The sequence below is a fragment of the Herpailurus yagouaroundi genome, unplaced genomic scaffold, assembly GCF_014898765.1.
Source record: "Herpailurus yagouaroundi ecotype Mexico unplaced genomic scaffold, PumYag 160, whole genome shotgun sequence".
NCBI classification, from domain to species: Eukaryota; Metazoa; Chordata; class Mammalia; order Carnivora; family Felidae; genus Herpailurus; species Herpailurus yagouaroundi.
In genome coordinates this window covers 34,011,918-34,035,670 of record NW_024412401.1, presented here as the reverse complement: position 1 = coordinate 34,035,670, position 23,753 = coordinate 34,011,918, and the positions used below count along the sequence as shown (strand labels likewise).

General features: G+C 40.2%; 1 protein-coding gene across 8 annotated transcripts in view; it reads right to left on the bottom strand.

Annotated features, from left to right (window-relative positions):
- PALM2AKAP2 (PALM2 and AKAP2 fusion) overlaps positions 1 to 23,753 on the bottom strand; it is a 465,690-nt gene that overhangs the window by 360,166 nt on the left and 81,771 nt on the right. The window lies entirely within an intron of this gene.

The following is a 23,753-nucleotide window of genomic DNA, read 5'->3' as shown; positions in this document are numbered from 1 at the left end:
ATATAAAGTTAAACACATCTCACCCTATGACCAAGCAGTTCCACACCTGCATAAGTACCTAAGAGACATGAAAACATATATTCACAAAAGACTTGTTCAAGTGTATTCACGGCCAAACTCAGAAATAAAGAACACATTGATGGTTGCCAGAGTTGGGAGTAGAGGATAGGGGAAATGGGTAAAGATGGTTAGAAGGTACTTAAAAAAAAAAAGCCTACTCCTAGCAATTTTACTCAAAACAAACAAAAATAAGAAACATCCTAAATGCCCATCAACAGGACAATGGATAAATCGTGATGTATGTATACAATGGAATACTACTTGGCAATGAACTACTTATATAGCCAACTGCCTGAGGGAAACTCCAAAACGTCCTATTGAGGAAAACACACCAGAACCTTCTGGTTGCCTCTGGGCTGGGGGGGGGGGGGGGCAGGGTGGGAAGAGTTGACTGGAAAGTGTCAGGAGCAACTTTCTGAGGTGACAGAGATGTTCTATATCCAGTTTTGAGTGGTGATTACAGGGTACGTATAATTGCCAAAAACCTTCCACACATGTACTTGAGACCTGGACATTTTGTTATATAAAATTGATATCTCCACTTCTTAAACTTTTTTTAAAAAAGGAAAAAAAATCCCTTAAATTGTCTCATGAGGTCCTCTATGACCTGGCCCTGCTAACTCCCTGATCTCAACACCCATCACTCACCACCTGATTCACTCCACTCCAGCCAGGCAGGCTTTTTTGTTGTTGTTGCTTAAATGTACCAAGTTGCCCCCTGATGTAGAGACCAGGCCTTCCTTTGGATTCTGTCTGGAAAGTTTTTCTCCCAGGTAGCTACATGGCTTATTTCTCTACCTCCATCAGGTCTCTGCACAGATGCCACCTTAGCAGAGAAGCCTCACTAAACCATCCATCCTATAGAAAACTGCAGTCATTACCACCACCACTCACAACACATTCCCCATACCCCCTTACCCTGCCTCTGTATCATAGAAATCACCAACAACTGACATATGAAAAATTAATTATACCTTTGCTTATTGCCTCTTTCCCCTGGAATAAAAGTTTTGTGATAGCAAGGACGTTATTTTGCTCACTGCTATTTCCCAGGCAGCCAGAACAGTTTCTGGCATGCAGTAAACACCCCATTAAGTAGTGAGTGAATGAATGAATGAATGAATGAACAGAAGGTGATGGTATATCTAATGAAAAATATCAGATTGGTATACTTGTTTTTGATTACACTTCTCTTTCCAATTGCCAGCCAAAATATTTGCATTTTAACACACAAACAAGATGAACAGCAGATGTGTTTCAGGAAGAATAAACAACCTACTTCAAAGAACTCCACGATATTTTCAAGGGCCTTGACAAGTCCTTTAAGATGAGAATTAGTGGAGCAAAGTAATGCCTGAGACCGTCCTTGATGTTTGGGGTGGGAAGCTCCAGGGATAGACAAGCCCCTGGGAATGACCACATTCTGCATTCCTCCCAGGGTCAGACATGGATCTTCTGAGCTGCGGTCATTTGCATTTCAAAATCACAACCATTCAAGACTAGAGACCTGAAAGCTATTATTAAAACCATTTAATACAAGCTAAAAACAGAGGTAACTATTCCCACACTTGAGGTGTGTTCCCACACAGGACTGGACTGTAGTCTGGCTCTGGATTCTAGGTTGTCCAATTCTGTCACAAATTAGTGGTGTGACCATAAGCAATCAGCTAAAATCTTGGAGTTTCGTCTCCCTCAATTAGGAAAGACGGGGTCCAACCAGAAGGACTCCAGAATCACTTTCCAACTCTGATATTTTTGTGATCTCTATACCCATAAACAAGGAAGAGTTCAACTTTTTATGAGTAAAACCTTCAGTTGTGACATCTACATTTTTTTAAATAGGTTTATTGCAAGTGAGTTTCGCTATTTCTTTATACAACTGATGACATTCTTTAAAACACAAGACCTAGCTCCTTTCTCTACCCTCATTGGAGCATCGATATAGGTAAACAGATATAACAACTTGCATTTCCTTAAATATATTCCAATGCTCAGACATGTCTATGTCAATGATCTATTTGAATTAATGAAATCTGTCTATTTCAGCCAAGGCTGGTACTCTGTGAATCAATGTTTTCAAAGCAGATTTTTGTTCCATTTCTAGCTCTGTTGCCTATAAGCAACATGACGTTGGTGGAGACAAAAGCTCTCTGAGCCTATCTATGTACCATCTATAAAACTCAGATCATCTCAGATTTTCCTTACCTACAAGTTACTGTGAGAGTCAAATATATGGGAAAGCTTAGTAAAACACATTGTGTGAATATGAGATAATATCACAATATGGCCCTCTGAAAGCCAACCTAACACCAAATGGGAGTGCCAGGAGTTCAGGAAGAATGTTTGAACCGTTGGGCACTCGGAATAGAGAGAATATCATGTCTCCCACCATTCCTAGTACACATGGAGAGAACAGGGATATTGTGGGGAAAAAGAACAAGAAATTTTTGAGTTGGTGAGGCCAAAATCTATATCCCAGTTCACAGACTTATCAGTTGTGTGGCTTTGGGAAAGTCAATCACTCTGGGCCCGTGTAAAGGTTTGTTTGAATGGCCCTCTTTGGAGGTAAAATGTAGAACACTTTTCTTTTCCTAGCAACTGTTCTCTGTTGATTTGCCTGCATAGCTGACTTCCTTAAAGGTAAATCAGTCAGATCGCTGATCAATCAGTCAGATTGCTTTCCAGGAATTCTGTTTTTATAAGTGGAACATTTCTAAATGCTGCTTTCCAATTGTTCAATGATAGCATAATAGAAATACAGTGGATGCTCGTATGTTGACCTTTTACCCTGAGACACTGTTAAATTTGCTGTGTTACTTTTTTGTAGATTTCTTAATTTTCTGTAAAAACAACCGTTATTCTGTGAAGAAAGACAGTTTAATTCCTCTTTTCCTAGCCATATGTCTTTTATTTCTGATCTTTCTTCAAAAATGGTGCATACATCAGCAAGTCCTCAGTGGCAGCTGCTGTTTCTCCAAAATATAAATTCTCAGCAATAGGCTCTGGGGCAATGGTAAGAAAATGGGAGGAAGATCCCACTTGACAACTTACCCCACTGTATCCTTATCTTTAAAACGCAAATAGCGATTCTACCTCCCAGGTAGGCTGTGAGAAAAATACAAGATTATTATGTAAAGAAATGCATGAGTAATGCAGGCTATTGCGTATAGTTGGTGCTTAATAAATTTGTTTTTGGCAATACTGGTGTCCGGAACACTCTTGGTTTCAAGGCCAACTATATAGTGATTGTGCTTCTTGCCATCTGGAAGATACAATCAAGATTTTCCATACTGAGGCACCAATGCCATGTTAGGCAAGCTGTGGTCCCTCTACCCACTCTCAGACTTTTTTGGTTCCAACACCTAAAACTTGTAAAGGTTTTGAGAAAACATGGAATAAAACCTTAAAACTGGATGGAGACTATCCACTTTCAGATTAGCAATAATGTTTGAATGGAGATCTTTAATTTGGTTCATTGAAAGCACACACTTTGGAACCCTATGGGTTTTTACCCTATGGGTAAACTGCTTATAGTTTTGCTAAATAATGTCGAGCCAAAATTCACTAATTATAGTGTGTGTTAACTAGTTATTACACTTAACTAGCTATTATTCTCGTTGGATCATCAATTACTCTTACTATGAGGTCAGTAAATGCACCTAGCTAAAATTAACAGAGCCCATTTTTAGTCCTGGTCCTGTTTTCCTTCAACATTTCATTCTTATGTACCTGGCTTACTTCTTTTTGTCTATGGCAGGACTCCGGGCAAGCTTCGTTTCAGTTTACAGTGGCTGCTGCTGCTGCTGTCTCTCACATTTCATTCACCTCTGCCTCTTTTCAGATGCATGCTTGGCAGAGGAAGGGACACTTCTTGGCAGAATCAAGCCAGACCTCACTCTCGACCACATGGTCATAGAGTCAGTGAGTCGAAGCTGTGCTGTCACAGGACAAATGGATACACTGATCACTCCTTTCTAGTTGTGATGACCACTCAGGCTACCCTGGATGTTGGTCCTGTATGTTGGTCATACTGACCACCAGTTCTTAGGTCTTTGCCACCACATCTCTGTAAGCCATTCTGATCGGGTGGTTCCCAGGACCCCTTTGATGCCTTCTGTCCAGAACAGTGATCCCTAACCTTCCTCTTGTTTCTCTTAGGATTTAGGATGGGAAAGAATGTTTCTGGGCAAAGACCTTCCCAAACGATGTCTCCCGGGAGATTAAAAGAATCTTTGGCTATGTTGTCTTCCTAATCAATTTTCAAATGCTTTCTAGTTCTCCCACAATGATATTAAAGATTAGAATAGCTAGGCTTGATATGCAAAAGATATGGCTAAACTGGGCAGCTCTTCAAGTCTTTAAGGCTACTTAACTCTTGTCTTTCAGCTGCACATGGGTGCATTTTCATACCAATATTTTAGATGTGGTCAAGGAGAAAGATGCTTCCTCCAGCCTTCAGAAAAAGGCAGTCAAATCTTTTCAGTTATGAAGTGAATGTGGGTGTGTGTCACTGCCTTCCACTAAAATTGAAGAAAAGGTAACTCATTTTGCTTGGACTACTGTTTGGCTGTGGTGACTGTTATAAAAGTCTTAGAACATCTGGACTATTGTTTGAACATGTCTTCCAATACATTATCAACTCATTCAATTTAAATTTAAAAGATCGATTGCTCTCATGTTTACAGTCACTATAGAAAAAAAGAGATTCCTTTTGCAGAGTGTATTTATACATGCATTCACGAATGTATATGTGTTTACAAGCATCTGCCCCCTCAAAGGACCAGACCACTGGGACTCATTTTCCATATAGATAAATAAAGGCAAGACAAAAACACAGGGATTTTAACCCTGCTTATGCCTTGAAGAAGTCTGATCCTAGATGCTGGGATGATTGGTGATTTGCCAGATTCCAGGAATCATGTGAATTTGGCCCATGGCCCTCGAGTAGGCCACTTTCTCGCAGTGGGAAATGACCTCACCATAGACTAAAGATAACCACCGTGGGAGAAACGCCTACTTGGCTTTCTTCTTCACATTTGGCCCCATTCCTTAACATCTGACAGCCAGAGAGATGATGGCCTGTCTTCTGAAGCCTATTGCACACAAACAGAAGGCAAGCCCAAGTTACCATCCTGAAGGGCAGGGAAAGAATGAGTCTTCCTCCTGCTTCTCTTCTTCCTACCGTCAGCATGACAAGGTTCATGAAGGCCAACTTGCCACTGGTGCTTCAGATAAAACGAATAAACATTCCAAAGAAAATCTATTAAGTGAAAATCAGCATCGACACCATCTTCCCCTTTCCCCTGGGCACAGAAAGCATCTTCATAAAGGGCAGAGCAGAGTGAAGGGAACAAAGTTCTTAATCATGCAACAGGAATTTCAGTTCAAAATATCATTTGCTTATTCCATACTTGACTTGCTGTGCAACTACAGGCATTTCACTGGGCCTTTCTGTGCCCAATTCTACAGCATTAAAAATGGAAATCCTTGGACTCAGGCCTCATGGCTCCCTGCAGGACATGATTTGAGCTGGGATTATGTCCCATGAAGCTGACTTTAATTGAAACTGAGTAGATGAAGGAAGCCTTTAGAATAACAGCTTCCAACAATCCTCAGACACCACGCTAAGTATGCAAATGGGCACATATGCATGATGTTTCCTTCCTTGCAGAGATCATAAATGATGGTGAGCCCAAGCTATACTTGAGTCTGAGCTGCCAGAGAGCAGGATCAGCATGAACCACACAGGAACTCCAGGGAAAGGCCTGTGGATCTAGTGGCCAAGGCAATAGCCAGAATCTGAGGGCAAGTCTTGCCAGAGTCAAGAGAAGAGCACCGAGGGCTGGCAAGAACATACTCTTTCAACTATGCTTTCAGAACAAGGTTAAGTTCTCATTTACCTCATCTTGATCAAGGTAGTATTTGAAAAAAGAAAATTGCTATTATTTCTCTATATTCTTTGAAAAACAGATATATATATAGATATATATATATATATATATATAGATATATAGATATATATCTATATATATATATATATATATATATATATATCTATATATATATATTTGTCAAGAAGGTTTCCATCTATTTCTCCAGGGATGGGAATGGTTGAGTCCATTGCAGTAGGGCCTTGTGATTACAGTAGATGGGTCCTCTTTCCATCTGCTGAAAGTACTCTTGGCCACTTTGCAAAATACCCTAAGCTCTTGGGAACACTAACACATTGGAAATTGTAGGAAACTTAGCCTCACTTTTCTTCCTCTGGGGTAATTAGTTGGTTCCAGCACCCATATCCATTACTAAAGATGTCAGTGGCTAAAGGGTATAAAATTAAAATGTCATGGAAACTGTTTGACAAGAACCTCTTGCCTCTTTATACACTCCAAAGAACTCTTCTCTTGATTCCAAGCCATTAAAATTCCTAGACCAGGCTGTTTAGCAGAATTGCCTGCAATGTGGGAAATACTGTAAATCTATGCTATCAACATGGTAGACACTAGCCACATGTGGCTACTGAGCACTTGAAATGTGTCTAGTGTGCCTGAATAGCTAAATTTTAATATTATTTAATTGTAATTAATTTAAATTTAAATAGACACATGTGCCTAATGGCCATCTATTAGCACAGTCCTGTTAGGTTAAATATTCAATTTGCAATTTATTCTCCTTTTACTAGCTGCAAGATGCCAGTTATGATAGATTGCTTGTGGTAGTCTAGACTGATTCCCCAGGATACAACTGAAAGGATAAAGAACTGTAAGATTCTTAAAACATTTAAGGCCACTATCTAAAAAGGAGATAATTGAGTAGAAGGGATACCATAAGTAAAATGAAAACAAAATGGACTCTAGACTCTGCCAAGAAAAAGAGAAGAAAGTTGTAATTATGGTCTCTCCCTTGGGCTTTCATTAAGTCAAGGTTAAATCATCTAGAATCTGTTTTAGCTGTTCTTTAATCGAACTACTCAAACATGGCTGTGTCTCCCCAATGCAATGGTGCACTCACCATTGGATGTATACATCGGGGCTACCCAGAACCATCTTCTACTCTCCTACAAGCCTTCTTTTTTGTGGTGCAAAAGAAATTATGATTCTGACTACATGGCAGATGGCAGCAACTTTCCATTCCCTGCAGCATCAAAAGCAAAAATCTTTCCTCCATGCGGTTTCACAATCACTATCTGTGGGAGCAGTAAAAAGGAAAAAGAATCCCCTGATGATTTCCAGATTGATCCCCAAATGATTGTGTTAAATGCTATGATTAAAATTAAGAACAAATTTACATATAGTTAGTTTTCTTCTCTGGGAAATGAAAGAATCATAGGGCTATAAACTGTCAACCTTGAAAGGGACTCAGGCTGGTTCAATGTCATTCCACAAATGAGTAAACGACCTTAGACAATAACTGAAAGCAAAGCAAGGACGAAGGATGAGGGATGAGGAAAGAAAGGCACACTTTTTTTTCTTAAATTCCAGAAAGTTCTCTGTATTATTTTTTTTTAATATAATTTAGTGTCAAGTTAGCTAACATACAGTGTGCTCTTGGCTTCAGGAGTAGATTCCCATGATTCGTCGCTTACATACAACACCCAGTGCTCATCCCAACAAGTGCCCTCCTCAATGCCCATCACCCATTTTCCCTCTCTCCCACTCCCCATCAACCCTCAGTTTGTTCTCTGCATTTAAGAGTCTTTTATGGTTGCCTCCCTCTCTGTTTGAAACTATTTTTTCTCCTTCTCTTCCCCCATGGTAAAGAAAGGCACACTTAATGAGTTTCTGCTTTGTACATGCTAGCGTGTGACACATGTGTCACAGCCTCTCTTCTCACCCTGTTTTACCATCAAGTCAGACACGTACTTCACACTCACCATGCAAGATCTACTCACCCTAAAGCACTGCTGACCAGGGCAGAATTTCCTGACACTTCTCTAGGAGAGAGGAAGTAAGAGCTTCCATCATACACCACACTCTGAATAACCTAGCAAAAGTTTCCTTGGCCATTTCTCTTCTCCCCAAGGTCCTCTCTAGCCAAGCCAATGGGAAAACAGACCAGGGGGTATGTTTCCCCTCAACCCTTTTCCAGAATGCACCTAAATCACTCTACTCCTGGCTCTCAGCTCCCTCAGACTCCCTGCCTTCTAAATCCCTCCCCCCTTTCTAAACATAGCATCAACCAGAGTGTTCTTTTAAAAACGCTTCAAGAGGTTCCCACCCTACCTAGGATAAAATCCAAACCCCTTGCCCAAGCCTCCCCACATAATCTGGGCCCTGCCCTACCTCCCAGCCCTCTGCTCCTACCATGCATCCCTCACTCTACTCACTCCTGGTCAGTTGATCTCCCTAGAAAATTCAGCAAACACACCTGGCTCATGAGAGAAGGAGGGTCCCTGCACTTCAGCAACCTCTGCCCAGAACACTCTTCAACCCTGAGTTTTGCATGGCTTATTCCATTGACCCAGAGAGAAGCCTTCTCTGAGCATCCTGTCTAGATGGACACCTCCCCCCACCAGCCCTGTTACCCTTTCTGCTCCTGGCATTCTTGAATGCCTTCCCAGGCTTTATTAGTCTCCCTAGCACACTCATCGTTGCAAACATTATTATATTGTTTGCTTATTATCTACCTCCCTCAAACTAAAAGGTAAACTCCATACAATCAGGGTCTTTGTCTGTCCTGTTCATTCACATCCCCAATGACCATGTGTTGAAGGAATTAGTGAAAGCATTTAGCTCCATCCTAACTCTTCCAAACTTCCAATCCTGCCATCCATCAATCTAATAAGCAAACAAATGTTTTCTAACCACTATCATCTACCACCCCCTCTTAGATGATAGCAATCAATTATAAATAAAATCTATTTTTTTTCTAAGGGGTATCTCATTAATCAACACACAAACCTTGTCAGAAAGCTGTTATTATAGGGGCTCCTGGGTGGCTCGGTTGGTTGAGCATCCAACTTCAGCTCAGGTCATGATCTCACAGCTCGTGAGTTCGAGCCCCGCGTTGGGCTCTGTGCTGACAGCTCGGAGCCTGAAGCCTGCTTTGGATTCTGTGCCTCCCCCTTTCTCTGCCCCAACCCATTCACATTCTGTCTCTGTCTCTCTCAAAAATAAATAAACATTCAAGAATATTTTAAAAGAAGAAAGTTGTTACTATATACATTGATCATGTGAGGACCTGGTGAGGATATTGTGGGGCTGAGCTGTGCAAGCTGAGCTTCCTAGCTTGATTCCAAAGCTGGTGTTGTTTCCATCACACTATCCTACCCTCCCAGTCTTCTGAAGCAATATACCCAAGAGCTTTGGGGAAAACACAGAGCAGGGAACACATGGAAGGCTCACTGCCCTTACGTGTAAAGTCTTTCACTGCCGTTGATCTGTATGTTGGTCTTTGCATCATGTCCAACCTCACACACAATGAAGCAGGTACCTTGAACTCGCTTTGAGGAAGTCTAGTCTTATAGGAGTTTTCCTGTCTAATTGTCCTTTGTGCCAAATGGCTCTTGCTGAAGGCACTAAGGTACTGGGCTTCCCAAATCATAGACCTGGCTGGACATCTGCCCAGGATATCATTTGCAGCACCGTCCTCAGTCCCCATCCAGCCCTAAGGCTGGAACAAGAATCAAACCTAAGGTCAGATTATACCTTGACACCTCAGGCCAAAACAAGACAGAGATCTTTGTCTTCTCTCCTGATGCACATTACACCTGTGAATGTGCATACGTGCTGACCCCAAGTGTTAACTCCAACTTTAACTCTCTTTGGAATACATGTAAGAATACAACATGATTAAACCTTGTATCATAACAATTTTTCACAATCTCCAATATGTAGTTACCATTAGTAATAAATGTAACATAACTTGCACCTGAGGTCCACCATGATAAAGGATAATTAGGCAGTCCAATAATGCAAAGGTAAGAATTTCCTAATTTATAATTTCACTTTAATTTAAAAATTCAGTCCACCATTCTTTCTACTGAATACAAAAAAGTACTTGTATTAGGGCCATGAATCCCTTTTTTTCTTTATTTTTAAGAGAGGCAGAAAATGGGAAGGAAAGGATAAAGGTTAGATTTGCTAAAAACTAAGCTACTCCAAGATGTTTGAGAACATTATTTGACACAGAAATGAGAGGAAACGTCCAATATAAGCTGGTTCATTGATGCATCCTTATTAACTCCATTATTCATTAGCAGTAGAGGCACAGATGAGACCATTAGGGGGAAAAAATCAGGAATTAATACACCAATTCCTCTATAATTACTTTAAAATAATTCAGCATAGACAGTGTATGTCTGTATGTATATGTATATATAAGTTAACTTTAATATACACTCTGGGTGTGGTTGGTTATCATCTGCAGTACCTAATAAAAATCCACATTCCAGAAAGGTTGGTTAGCATTCGATGGTCCCTAATAGGAAATCATAGGCAAGCATCTCGGGATAGCGATCTAAATCTGTACCAGATGGTTTGCATCCAGAATGTTACACTTCTTCCTCCCCCTGGGTAAATGACTACTATTTAAGGTATGTGGTTGGTTAGAAAGATCACCGACCTCCCCACCCTTACATAGGTAGGGTGTATAATCTAATGAGCCCAGTGGCCTGATCTTTGGAAATGAATGAGTCCCCCATTTTCTTTTGTGAAGCATCCAATGAGGATAGAAAAGGGTGATTATTGTTCCTAAAGGACTCTGTATGTATCTACAAACTCTCTGAAAAGGCAATGATAGTGTTTAAAGATATAATGATTTCTGGGATGCCTGGGTGGCTCAGTCAGTTAAGCATCTGACTTTAGCTCAGGTCATGATCTCACCATTCCTGAGTTTGAGCCCCGACACTGACAGCTTAGAGCCTGGAGCCTGCCTCAGAATCTGTGCCTCCCTCTGTCTTTGCCACTCCCCACTCACATTCTGTCTCTTTCTCTCTCTCTCAAAACTAAACATTTTAAAAATTTTTTAAAGAAAAGAAAAATTATCATTGTTTAAAAAAATAAAAAATAAAGATATAATTACTAAAAATTGTCTTAGATTTCTTAAGCCAAATTCGTACTCTCAGGAGTACGCTATTGACAAAAACATGGCAGTTTGCCAAAGACCAACTGTAGAAGAATTTCCCACTTTATCAAACACAGAAGGTTAGTGTATTTTCCTGACCAGTCTTTGATTCACGAGTACTCCTGGTGATGCAGCCCCAGGCAACATTCTAGAATAGGTCGACATTATGCAATAGCCTTATAAAACCAGCAGGGAGGAACCTGCCAACTTCTAGAAATGGTTCATCACCTCACAAAGGTAATTGGCCTAATAGAATGCGTATGTTGTATCTCAAGTCCAACTTCTGGCCAATGTCCACAGCAGGACATTTATGAATTGGGATTTTATTTGCACTTTATGAAAGTCTGTCATTTATTACCTTATGCAAGATTTTACTCATGGATTCCTGCTACGAATTATTAGGTGCTTGACATCTATACCTCCAATCCTTTGTGCAGGCTGTTCCCTTTGATTGTAATTCCTTTCCCCCATCCCTTCTCCCTTCTTTAGCTAAGACCCCCCAGTCATTCTTTGCTACTCAGCTCCAAAATCTCCTCAGCAAGGTGGTTTTTGCCTCTTCAAGGCATTTGTTCACCACTTTAGTGTATTTCTTCATTCAAGAGCTAATTTTTGGATGCCTGCTATATGCAAACACTGATAGACTCTAGGAACTCAGCAGTGAGCAAGACAGGGGGAATTCATGCACTTTCATTAGTTTGGAAGAAAATCAGGCTTAATATAACCTTAAGACAAAATCATAGCATTCTTCCCCACAAACTTCCACCATAAAGTTCCCCTTTTTAGGAAACAAAAGGTGCTTAGGTGCAGAAATGTATTTTCTGGTACTTCAATTGCACAGAAAGGTTAACAGGTCCTCCAAAGATGCCCAAGCTCTAGCCCCAGAGGACTACCTTGCATTCTGAGTGAAACTGTCTCCTCATGTTTTTGGCAGAATAGCCAAAATGCAGGCACTTTTAACTGACCCCAGTTTAAGCTGAGGTCTATCCTATGGCCCTAAGAACAGAATCACTTTCTGTCTCCTTTGGTAAAGGGCTGATGCAGTAGATTTGATCATATTCATCTCCTCAATCAAAAACCAGCTGTGGAGGAGATCCAGTCTTCCTGACGCCTGTAGCTATACTGGCCTGTTCATGCTGGTGATCACCTGTACTTAACATTTTCAAAGAATTAAGCCCCAGTTTGAAATATTGGAAAGGTATGTGTCCATTCGAAGTACCCAGCACCTACTCTGGGACACATTAAGTTGGAGGTGCCTGCTGGGGGTCCAGGTGGCCACCTCAGGTCAGCAGTAATGTGCATAGAGCATTAATGGAGCCTCCTTCTGGAACGTTTATCAACTGGATGCCTGTTACTTTTGATACAAGGACAATCCAATAGCATGAAATATATTGCAGTAAAAAAAAAAATCTTGAAAGCGTCCTCATAGAAACTAAAAAATTCCAACAGGATTTAAAAAAAAAAAAAAAGAAGCAGCCAACAGAGACCAAAATAAACCCCTTTAGGGCTATCTCAGTTCAACATGTTAAAATATCCCAAGACCTTTCTGGGCACATATATTATTCAAAGGTCAAAAAATTCCCTGTGCAAATACCTAAAATATCTACAGGATATTTCAGCAAAATGCCACATTAAATTATTTCTCCACTACAGTCTAGGGCTTAGGTTCCAGAATGAGGAAAGGGGGATGGGCCTAACACGCGAGTCACTACATTCAGCCAGCTCTTAGAGGTCTTCACCTTACCAGGAAAAGATCGTTGAATTATTTTTCTGTATATTCTTGAGTTAAAACTTATCCCTTGGATAAGATTATATATCTTTGCATTGGTAACACTAATTAAAACAAGTCTCTATCAAGTAGGATTTTTGAAGGTACAAGCGAAAGAAAAACTGACCCCGAAAACTTTGACCCCTCAACACTTCAAAGCATAGAGGTAGACTTGCCTTGGGCACAAGTGACTTTAGGGCTCAATTGCTGCCTTTGGGACAAGACTGTTCTCAGCTTCTTCCACCTCTTCTTTCTGTAGGCTGTGATCATTTTCCATCTGCATGTGGTAGCAAGATGGTTGTGACAGCTGTAAGTTTCAAATCCTCTGAAAGCGATTGATGAATGATGAACTATAAGGCAAGAGAAGTCACTAAACCTCTCTGTGCCTGTGTCCATATTTGTAAAATGGGGATATCAATAAAGTATTTCACACAAAGAAATTGCTTAATGAATGGTATGACAATGAATGTTGTTATCAAAACACAGTTCCCTATTAACAATGAAGAACATCCATTTTTCCTGTTAGAGAGTTCTAAAGATATTACAAACTACCAAATCCGCAAGAGCTTAATACTCTCTCACTTAGAATAATACCCTTGTTTCTCAAGAAGCTTTGGCCTAACATTTTAATCTGGTAATAAAGGCTGTGGGAGCAAGAGACTCAACAGAGACAGGTTGATACTCTGTGCACATTTGAATTCCTGGATAGAAAACCCTTTACAGGGGCTCACGTAGTCTTTGGCTGGGATGGACCAGGTGGCTGACCTAAAGGGGTAACTTTGAAATATGTGCTTGAATTTTTTTAAAAGAATACATAGTGCTTTGGGGTAGACCGTGTTCCCACATCAAGGAATGAGTTGACAACCATAAAGCTGGGCCACTGAAAGGGAAAGTGTAGATTTCAAACTTCACTTATTTGCAAGTTGCTTCTGAATGCTTAAACATTAACCACAGAGCAGTACAAATACAACCATTTGAAAAAGAGGTTGTGGTTCAATCCTGTTGCTTTGTTATTCTTCCTTTTGCACCCCAAGCCTTGCCACCAGAAAAATGGCTATTACACATCAAATCTTGAATAAAGACTCATTCTAGATTATCAGCTCTACCTCCCTGACCACTGTCCACCAGCCCCAGAACTCTATTCTCAGCTCCCTTGAAGAGACAATAAATAAAGTCTCTGGGATTAGATATGGGATCATATAATTTTTGAATGTTGATAATGGAAGAAACCTTAAAAATGATCTCAATCAACTTCTTCAGTTGACTGGTGAGGAAACTGGAATCTGGGAAAAGTTGAGTGATTTGCTCAGAGTCAAATGATTAAAACTGTAGGATCATCTCATCTCAGGGCTCATTCCAGATCAGTCATAAACATGAAATCTCCTACTGAATTATATTCTTATGCTCATAGCAACCCTGTGAAGTTGACAGGACAAATACTTTCATAGGAGACTTACAGCATATGCCCAAATAACTTGAACATGTTCACCAGCATGGGTCTGGCAAAGAAAGGGAGAGGAAAAAGGGGGGTTGGAAGGCACAGAGCAAGCAAGCAAGAACGACTTAAACATTGCAAATAAAACATACCCTGTCTGGTTAGCAAGATTACTCATCTGTTAACATAAAATGTCTAGGCTGCGATGAATATACTCCAAAGTGGTCTTTTACTCTCTGCGATGGTTCAGTGAGGTGGGCGGGTGAAATCTCAAGAAACTTCTAGATTGTGCTGTCCAATAAGAAACTGTCTGTGATGATGGAAAGGCTCTAAATCTCACTGCTCAGTGCAGTACCTAAAAGCCACACGTGGCTATCAAACACTTGGGATGTGGCTAGTGTTACTGAGGAGTGGAATTTTTTATTTTATTTACTTTTAATTAAATTTAACTAGCCACATATGCCTGGTAGCTACCACATTGGACTAGACAGCTCTAGAGGAATAAAGCTGCCCAAAACCTCACTTGACTTAACCTATAAGCTTGCTCTGGGGGGGGGGGGGGCCACCTAAGGTGTGGAATAATGAACGTTGAAATCAAACCCCTCCATAGCATGTATATATGGCAGCACCAAAAATAATTATGTATGAATCAGGATTCTTAGTTGCAAATAATGCTAATTTAAGCAGAAAAGGGATTTATTAAAGGATATTAGGTCATTGACAGAGTCCCTGGAAGGCCAGAAAACCAGGCTTGGAGACTCTATGGCCAGAACCAAGGCATAGTCACACTACAGAGCTGGTCTGGAGGAGACACCACAGTCCCACTGCTGGACTCACTAAAGCAGCCTGCCCCGCTGACTCCACAGATGCCGGGCACTGGATGCCACCACATGGACCCCTGCCATGGCCACTTACAGACACTGGATGGGTCTGCTTGCTACCATCACCAGATTGGCTACTGTAGGCAAGGACAGCTCACTGTGATTCAGCCAGGTCACATGTCTGTGCTCTGGCTGCAAGACAGGCTGGAATAGCAAGAATCTGGCTTCTATAGAGGGGAGCAAACTCATAAGCTGGGGGAGTTCCCCAAACAAAAACAAACATCTATTACACCTGCCTTCTCAGGAAGAAGGCTAATGTGCTGCGGGTACCAGGCCCCTGGATGACAGGTAGAGCTACAGAATTGAAGAGCTGGGGGTCTGGGGAATGCAGTAGATTAATTGCTGGCATAATTAAGGCACTATCTACTACCGCAGGGAAAATAGAATATGTCAGAGAATTATGGGGAGGTGAGCTGGCAAAAAGAATTGAGAGACAGTCAAGAGTTTTAGAGTAGCTGCTATAATAAGTGAGATTTTGTGAGGTATAAATATTTCCTTTGGCTAATTTTCATATGACTCCAATAAAGACATTACTTTTTGAGACTTTTTTGGAGTTGTGAGTATGTGTGTTGTATAATTGGGATTATTGTAGACACATACATTATTAAGCCTTAATACAATATGGATCTTTTCCTTTATGCACACCTCTATGGCATCATTTTTAGTGGCTGCACAGCAGCCCAGTGCACAGATAAACCATGCTTTATTTAACCAACCCCCTACTGATGATCTGTTAGATTATTTACAATTGTTTTCTTCTGAATTGTGCTGTAAGAAGCATCCCTGTACATATATTGCTGTGTACTTTCCTAGTCATATGCTTAGGTAAAATTCCTGGAGAAAGAATTGCTATATTTAGTGGCTAACCACATCTAATAGGTTGATTTATACTTGTAAGCAATTCACAAAGGTAGTAATGATCTATTTTTCCACTCAGGATTGGGACTGGGACGAGATGAGTAAGATACTTCACCTTGGGCTCAAAATTTAAGGAGGTATTTAAAAAAACCCAGTAATCAAGACAAATAATATTTTAACGTAATATTTTAAAAATCAAAATGAATGCCCAGAAGTCATGATGAACAAAATAAGAGAGTTTTACCTAAAGGCAGAATCAGTGCTACTGATTATCTTTTACCTCAGGCTCCAAGGCAATACGGTTTGGAATTAACACTGTTCCCTCTAACATGTTCTAAGGAACCTTAGGCATTTATAAATCCTTGTACTCTTTGCTCTTCTGATAGGGAAAAAAGTGATATCTCATTTTAATTTTTATTTCTTTGTTATTGAAACTTAGCATCTTATATGTTTATTGGCCATTTGTATTTCTTCTTCTCTCAACTGGTCTGTTAGTATGGATTCCTTACTTTTTCTATTTAGATATTCATACTTTATTGATTTGTATATATTATATAGTAATATAGTAATTATAATAGTCGATATAGTAGGATTATATATTATGTGTCCCAATATATATCATTATATATTAAGGATAGCAACCCTTTGCTATCACATGTTTTGCAAATATTATCCTAGTTTTCATTTTCCTCTTAACATTATTTTTTTCCATTTATTAATTTAAATTTTGTTGATCTCTTTTTTTTTTAATTCCTGTGGTTTTTCACCTGCAGAAAGATCATTTCATTGTGACTGCAAATGAAGGCTTTTGAGTTTGAAAGCCTGGATACCACTCACTAGCTTGCAGGTAGCATAATCTCCTTGTGCTTTGTTATTTCTAACCTGGGGATAACAATAGGACCTCCTTCACAGAGTTCTGTGAAAATTCAATGAGTAATACAAAATGCTTAGAACAGTGCCAACCACGTAGTAAGTACTCAATAAACGTTAGCTCTCGCTAGATGCTAACTACACGTACACACATGAGCCTGGCACTGGACAGTCTATCTGTTCCATTCTTCTGTGTGTTCTTGCTCTAGTGCCATAGTGTTTTAATTACCATGGATTTATTTTTTTTTTTTATGATTTCAGTTATTTATTTTTTTTAAATGTTTATAATGTTAAAAATTTTATTTATTTATTTTTTTAATTTATATATGAAATTTATTGTCAAATTGGTTTCCATACAACACCCAGTGCTCATCCCAAAAGGTGCCCTCCTCAATACCCATCACCCACCCTCTCCTCCCTCCCACCCCCCATCAACCCTCAGTTTGCTCTCAGTTCTCAACAGTCTCTTATGCTTTGGCTCTCTCCCACAATTACCATGGATTTATATGGTGCCTTTTGATCTGGTGAAGCAAGCTCCTTTCTCATTTTTCTTGGTTTTTCACATTTTTCTTGGCTGTCCTCATTCATTTATACATACAAACAAATTTTAAGAGCTATTTGTCAAGTACCACAAAATCCCACTAGGATTTTTAACTGAAACTTTATTAAATTTATATATTGTTTTAGGGAAGCATGACATCTTTACAAGATGAGTCTTCCTGCCCGGGAACATGGTGTTTCTCTTTATTTAGTCAAGTCTTCTTTTTACTTTTCTATTAAGCTTTACAGTTTTCTTACCGAATGTCTTGCACATTCTTACTTTACTTAGCATTTTAGATTTGTATTGCTATTATTTTATCCACAGATAAAATGTTTATTATTTTATCCATCCATAGATGTGTAAATGGATGGTGTTTGTATGTTTGTTTTGAGCCCTTTTATTTATTCAAAATGAACGTCTAATCATGTCACTCATAAGCCCAAAATCTTTCAATCTTTCAGGACAAAGTTCGCATTTCTGGATCTGACATACATTCTTTTTTTTTTTTTTTTTTTTTTTTCATATACAACAAATACGTGTTGAGCACCTCTGCTATGCCAGGTGCTATGGAGCACCAGAGGCACATTAATAAACAGACAAGAATCCCTGCCATTAAGAAACCTAAATTGAACTTTGTTTTAGCTCATGCCTCTGGACCCACCCTATCTCCTCTGCTTCTTTACAGGTGCCGTGCACTTCAGCTGTACTGAATTAGTTGCAATTCTTCTACATGCCTTCCTGTTGAATACCTCTTTCCCTTGCCCTTTTTCCATTTGTCACCCAAAAAGCTCCTTTTATATCCTCATGACTCATGTCAAGTTCAGTCTACTCTCGGCAGCTTTCCGTGATCCCCTATTAAGAGTCCTTTCCATGGCCCACTGACCTCAGTTATGACTTCTTCACTGAAATGTAATTGTTGTTCTATTGGTCCATGAGTTCCTCAGAGCAGGAATGGGTCTTGATCCTCTTTTTGCTACCTGGTGACATGGTAGCAAGGTGATGTTCAATAAATATTGTTGAAGGCATAAATGTATGGAGTTGCTTGGGGGCACAGCAAGATCCCCCATGTGTCACAGAAAGTGGCCACACAGGTTGGCTCTGGACAGCGCTATGGGCAATCACAATTAGATTCACAGGAATTCAGGCAAGGAGATCACTAAGGCTGAGTGGGTAGGCATGGTTGCAGGAAGTGGACCTGTAGGTGAGCATTGAAAGAGCTTGAAATTTCTGTTATCTCTTTCACCCCACTCCTTCTCTTCCCCTCCACAAAAGGGTCTAGGGTCAAGGATAAGATGCCCCCACACACACCTTAAGAAAAGGGGTGTTATGGATGGGTCCAGTATGAGGTCACTGACCAGGCCATGTTTTGTAGGGATGAAACCATAGGAAAAGAGGCATCAACAAACCTCTGTGGGAGAATCACAGTGCTTGCTATTGCTGCTACTCTTCCTTGTGAGGACTGGTGTGGTCTGTATGGGTCTCTGTCAGGTGTGGGCTTTTGCAGGAGGAGTTAAAGCAAGCCTTTCTGACACCAAAGTTCTCAGCAGGAAATATGTTACGTTCCATGAACAGCATAGTTCACTTAAGCTCAACATTGGGGTATGGGGCAAGATTCTTACTAGTAACAAATTGTCCACCATACCAGTCTCACTCCAGAGTGAGTCTCTGCCTAGTCTAGCATAATGATCAGGTGCCTGGACTTGGGACCCAGACTGCCTGATTTCAAACCCTTATCCTTTCCCTTGCTAGCTATGTGAAATCTAGGACGTTAAGTTGAAAGAGAGTGTGGCCCTAAAGAGGGAAATCTTTGATGGAGGCCAAAAAGCCATTCCATGAAGATGGATGTATTATAACAGCTTGCAAGCTACACTTGGTACAGAGTGCGAAGTGTTTAAGGGCTCGGAACAGATTACGCGGGTTCAAATTTCAGCTTCTTCACTTAGCAGTTGTGCGACCTTGGGCAAGAGACTTGACCTGTGTTGGTCTCAATTGCTCTATCTCTAAAATATGGATGCTGATAGTAGCTACTACATAGAGCTACTGTGAAGGTTATAAGGATTAATGCAAGTTGAGTGCTTGGCCTAGTGCATGGCACAGAGTGAGTAGTCAAATATTTGTTAGCTATCACTATACTATTATTATCATTCCAGTATCACATTATATCTCGTATTGTTTTTGGTGGACAAAGAGAATATGTAGATAGAGTTTTGCCATTTTCCTGGCAAAATCACATGTGAAGAGCACAAAATTTCTGCACTAGGAAAGGCCTCTGGGACCCAGACCTTATGAAATTAGTGCACAATGAAGACTGAACACGCACTAACCAACATCTCATAGTCAGAGGATATGGCGTTACCTGGAAAGGGAACTCATTTATGGATCAAGGCAGGTTTCAAAAGGACGTCGAACCACAAATACACCTTCAGACCTGCTGAGCAACATCTTGCCTGGAAGCTGCAGAGATCTAATTAGAGAAGACAGGGATTCCTTTCTGGGGACTAAGGAGCTCCACCTTGCAGGAGAAACAGCCCTCCACATGCATAGCATCCCAGAGCGAAAAGAGAAAGGTGGCATTGGCCTCTGGTCATGGGGGTTCCGGTGCTGGCATTTGTTTCTGGGGACAGGTGAGTTCACTCCCAGAGCTGCAGTGGACAGGTATTTAGATTGGTGGGGTGAGCCCCTACAACACAAGTTTTGCTATATACCTCATTTGTGTCCTTTAAGTCAGAACCTGATGACTTGAGGGAGAGAGAGGTAGAAAGGATGTTGTCATTACAAATGTCACCATGACTCAGGGAATCCAAAAACTGAGGAAAGGCTAAATTGAGAGAGAGCCCATGGTAGGAGGCACGTTGCTTTGCACTGAGATCCCAGAAGATGTGGGTGGGGTGGAATTGGAATTTACGCCTGGCAGTATGACTATCTCCTGTCACCCAGTCCCCGCTCCAGATGCAATTGATGTTTCTTAAGTGTGCTTCCCAGATATGGAAGAAAATATGTGCATGTGTATATGTATGCATGTGTATTCTTCTTTTAAATGTTAGCTTTTATCATTTTACAATATAATTCAGAGATCGTTACTATCTGTGTATGAAGAATTTTCTTTTTTTCTACCTGAATGGTAATCCATTGTATGTATGAATCATAATTTATTTAATGTATCCCTGATTAAATGATATTTAAGTCACTTCCTATCATTTGTTACTACATGTAATGCTATAATAAGTAATTTTGCAAATAGGTCATTTTGCATTTGTGTGACTGTACTTGTAAGATAAATTCCTAAAAGTGTTAATCAGTGGTTCAAAGAGTAAGCTTATGCATTTGGATTCCAACCATGATAGAGATACATTGAAAGTTATTGACCAAAGAATGCTTATACAGATAGTATTTTAAGAAACTGACTTCATATATAAGTATGACTTCATATATAAGTAATTAGATACGATAAGTTCATTAATAAAAATGACCTGGACAGCCAACACTTTAGGCATAATAGAGTATTTTCTCACCCATAAAAATTATCCCCTTCCCATCTCCAGTACCATACAGGCTTTCAAATATGTCTCAACCAGACAATGGAGAAAAAATACAAGGGAAGAAAAGCTTCCTGGATGAAAAACTACTTTTTTGTTTTCAGAGAGAGGAGAGAGAGAGAGAGAGAAGAAGAGAGAGCAAGCAGGGGAGGGGCAGAAATAGAGAAAGGCAGATGATCTGAAGTGTGCTCTGCGTTAACAGCAGTGAGCCCAATGTGGGACTCGAACTCATGAACCTTGAGATCATGACCTGAAGTTGGACACTTAACCAACTGAACCACCCAGGTGCCTCTGGATGCAAAATTGCCTTAAAAAACCAGAGAGATTAGAAACATCATTGGATGGTGCCATTAAGAGAAATAGAAAATTCTAGAGGTAGAGTTGGTTTATCAGCTAATGGGGCCCAGAACATACTGTCCCCAAAATGGAGAAAATCTCTGACCTCTTAATTATCTGAGAAAAATTTAACAACAACAACAACAATGATAATAATCATAATCTGGGAAAAACAATAAAGTGAAAAAATATAGATTTGCCTTCACTTTTTGGAGCTGGAAGACCCAGAGTTAGAATATAGGATTAAAATGAAAGAGTTTCCAATAAAAAATGATCCCTGCAGGCTTTGTCCTCAGAACCTGCCATCTCAGATTTGAACCATGCCCTGTGTTGCTCTCCTGTCATTCGGCAGTGACAGCATGAAGGCAGATCAAGGTCCTGCTGATGCCTCCCCAGTATGAGCTCAGCCTGCAGATGCCCAGCTCCTTGGTAATGTAAGACAGATGCCAAACCAGCTCAGCTTACTGATTAGCTGGGAACTCCTTTAAGGGAAGCATACTTTGGCTAGAATCCTGTAATTCAACTATCCAGTTAACCTTTTAAGTGAAAAAAAAAAAAAAAAAAAAAAAAGACAAACATAACAATAGGGCCAAAGCAATATGTGGGTGGTGATGACAGGCAATCCTTTAGAAGGATAAAGGATCTTGGCCCAGTAAAAACACAGGCCTGTCTACATTCTGCTCTACCTCTTGGGAAGTAGGCTCTGAAGTATTTAGTGCGGTAGTGTGGTGGTGTGGGGTGGTGTGTATGTGTGCGTGCGTGCGTGTGTGTGTGTGTGTGTGTATGGTGTGTGTTTGCCACAATAAAACTCCCCCAGGAAAGGGACTTGAACTATTTTGCTCACTGTTGTACCCTGAATGGTTAGAATAATTTCAGGCACATAGTAGGTACTCAGTAAACATTGGTTGAAAGAAAGAATGCACTTACTGTGAATGAATGAATGGAATGAACAAGTCCACTGTACACATGTGCCCTTGCCTATATTTATGTATGACATTATATAACTTAAATCATATCTACACATGGATATCAATGTATCTTGTTTTTCACTTATGAAATAACACTAAATCACTTTGTAAATGGCTCCAAATGAGCCCTATACCCTTTGCTGGCTCCTTCTCTTTAACAACTCCTAAAATATTAGTGTTCTCTTGAACCTATCCCTTGGCTTCTGCTCAGTCTCTCAGAGAAATCTCACCCATGGTTTCAAATCTCATTGATACATGCATGACTTCCAGAACATTCTCCAGCCCAGATTTCCATCAACTTCCAGATGTGGGTATCTACCTAGCATCTCAACAACTGCACTCAGATATCTCAGAGATGCCCTGAAATCAGTATGTCCCCAACTAAATTTATTATCTTGTCCCTTTCAAATCTGTTCATTCTCATTCATTCTGGAATTTTCCCTGAAGAATTAAAGAATAAAAAGAAAGAGTATTAGTTTTAGTAGTATCATGCTTATTGTGTAAACCATCATTCTGCATTCTACAGTAGTTCTGGTTCTAAGTTCTAGTCCAGAGCTCCCTGACCAATGTGCGAAGGTATGCCACAACTAGGTTATAGGTTGATGCTGAAGATTACAATCTTTTCAGCATGTGGAGCATCTGGGAAGAACCTAGGGAAGCTAACCACAATATAAGCCAGGTGCCTTAGGCTTAAGCATCCTCAGCTGTTAACCTGTTTTCTATATATGCCACATCATTAAGAGGGTTCAAAAACATTGATCTTGCCTTCAGTCCTCAAAATCTCATTAATTCTCACACATTTCATCAATACCATAGCTAATACTCACATTGGGCTCTCATCCACAGCAAGATCCTAAATGCCAAGTGAATCATCAGATAATATGCAAATACTTTTGCATTAAGGGAATTTGATGGATTTTGTTGTGGAGTCTAGAATTTAGAAAAGACCTTAATTACCTCTCTTAGTCTGATTGGGCTGCTCTAAAAAAAAAAAAAAAAAAAAAAAAAAAAAAAAAAAAGCCATAGAATGGGTAGCTTATCAACAGCAGAGGTTTATTGCCCACAGTTCTGGAGGCTGAGATGTCCAAAATCAAGGTGCCAGCAGTTTTGGTGTCTGGTGAGGTCCCACTTTCTCAAGATGGTTGTCTTCCCCCTGTGACTTCACAAGGCTGAAGGGATGAGGAAGCTTTCTCTGGCCGCTTTTATAATCCCATTCATCGGGGCTCTGCTTGCATAACCTAATGGCCTCCCAAAGGTCCTGACTTCTAATACTATCACCTTAAGGTTAGGTTTTAACTTATGAATTAGGGGCAGACACATTCAGACCACAGCATTAACTATCTCTCATATATAGGCAAACACATCAAGATCTGATGTTAAATTACTTGTCTTGGATTATACCGAGAATCCAGAAGATTCCTGGTCCTGTGTGCTCCCAACAT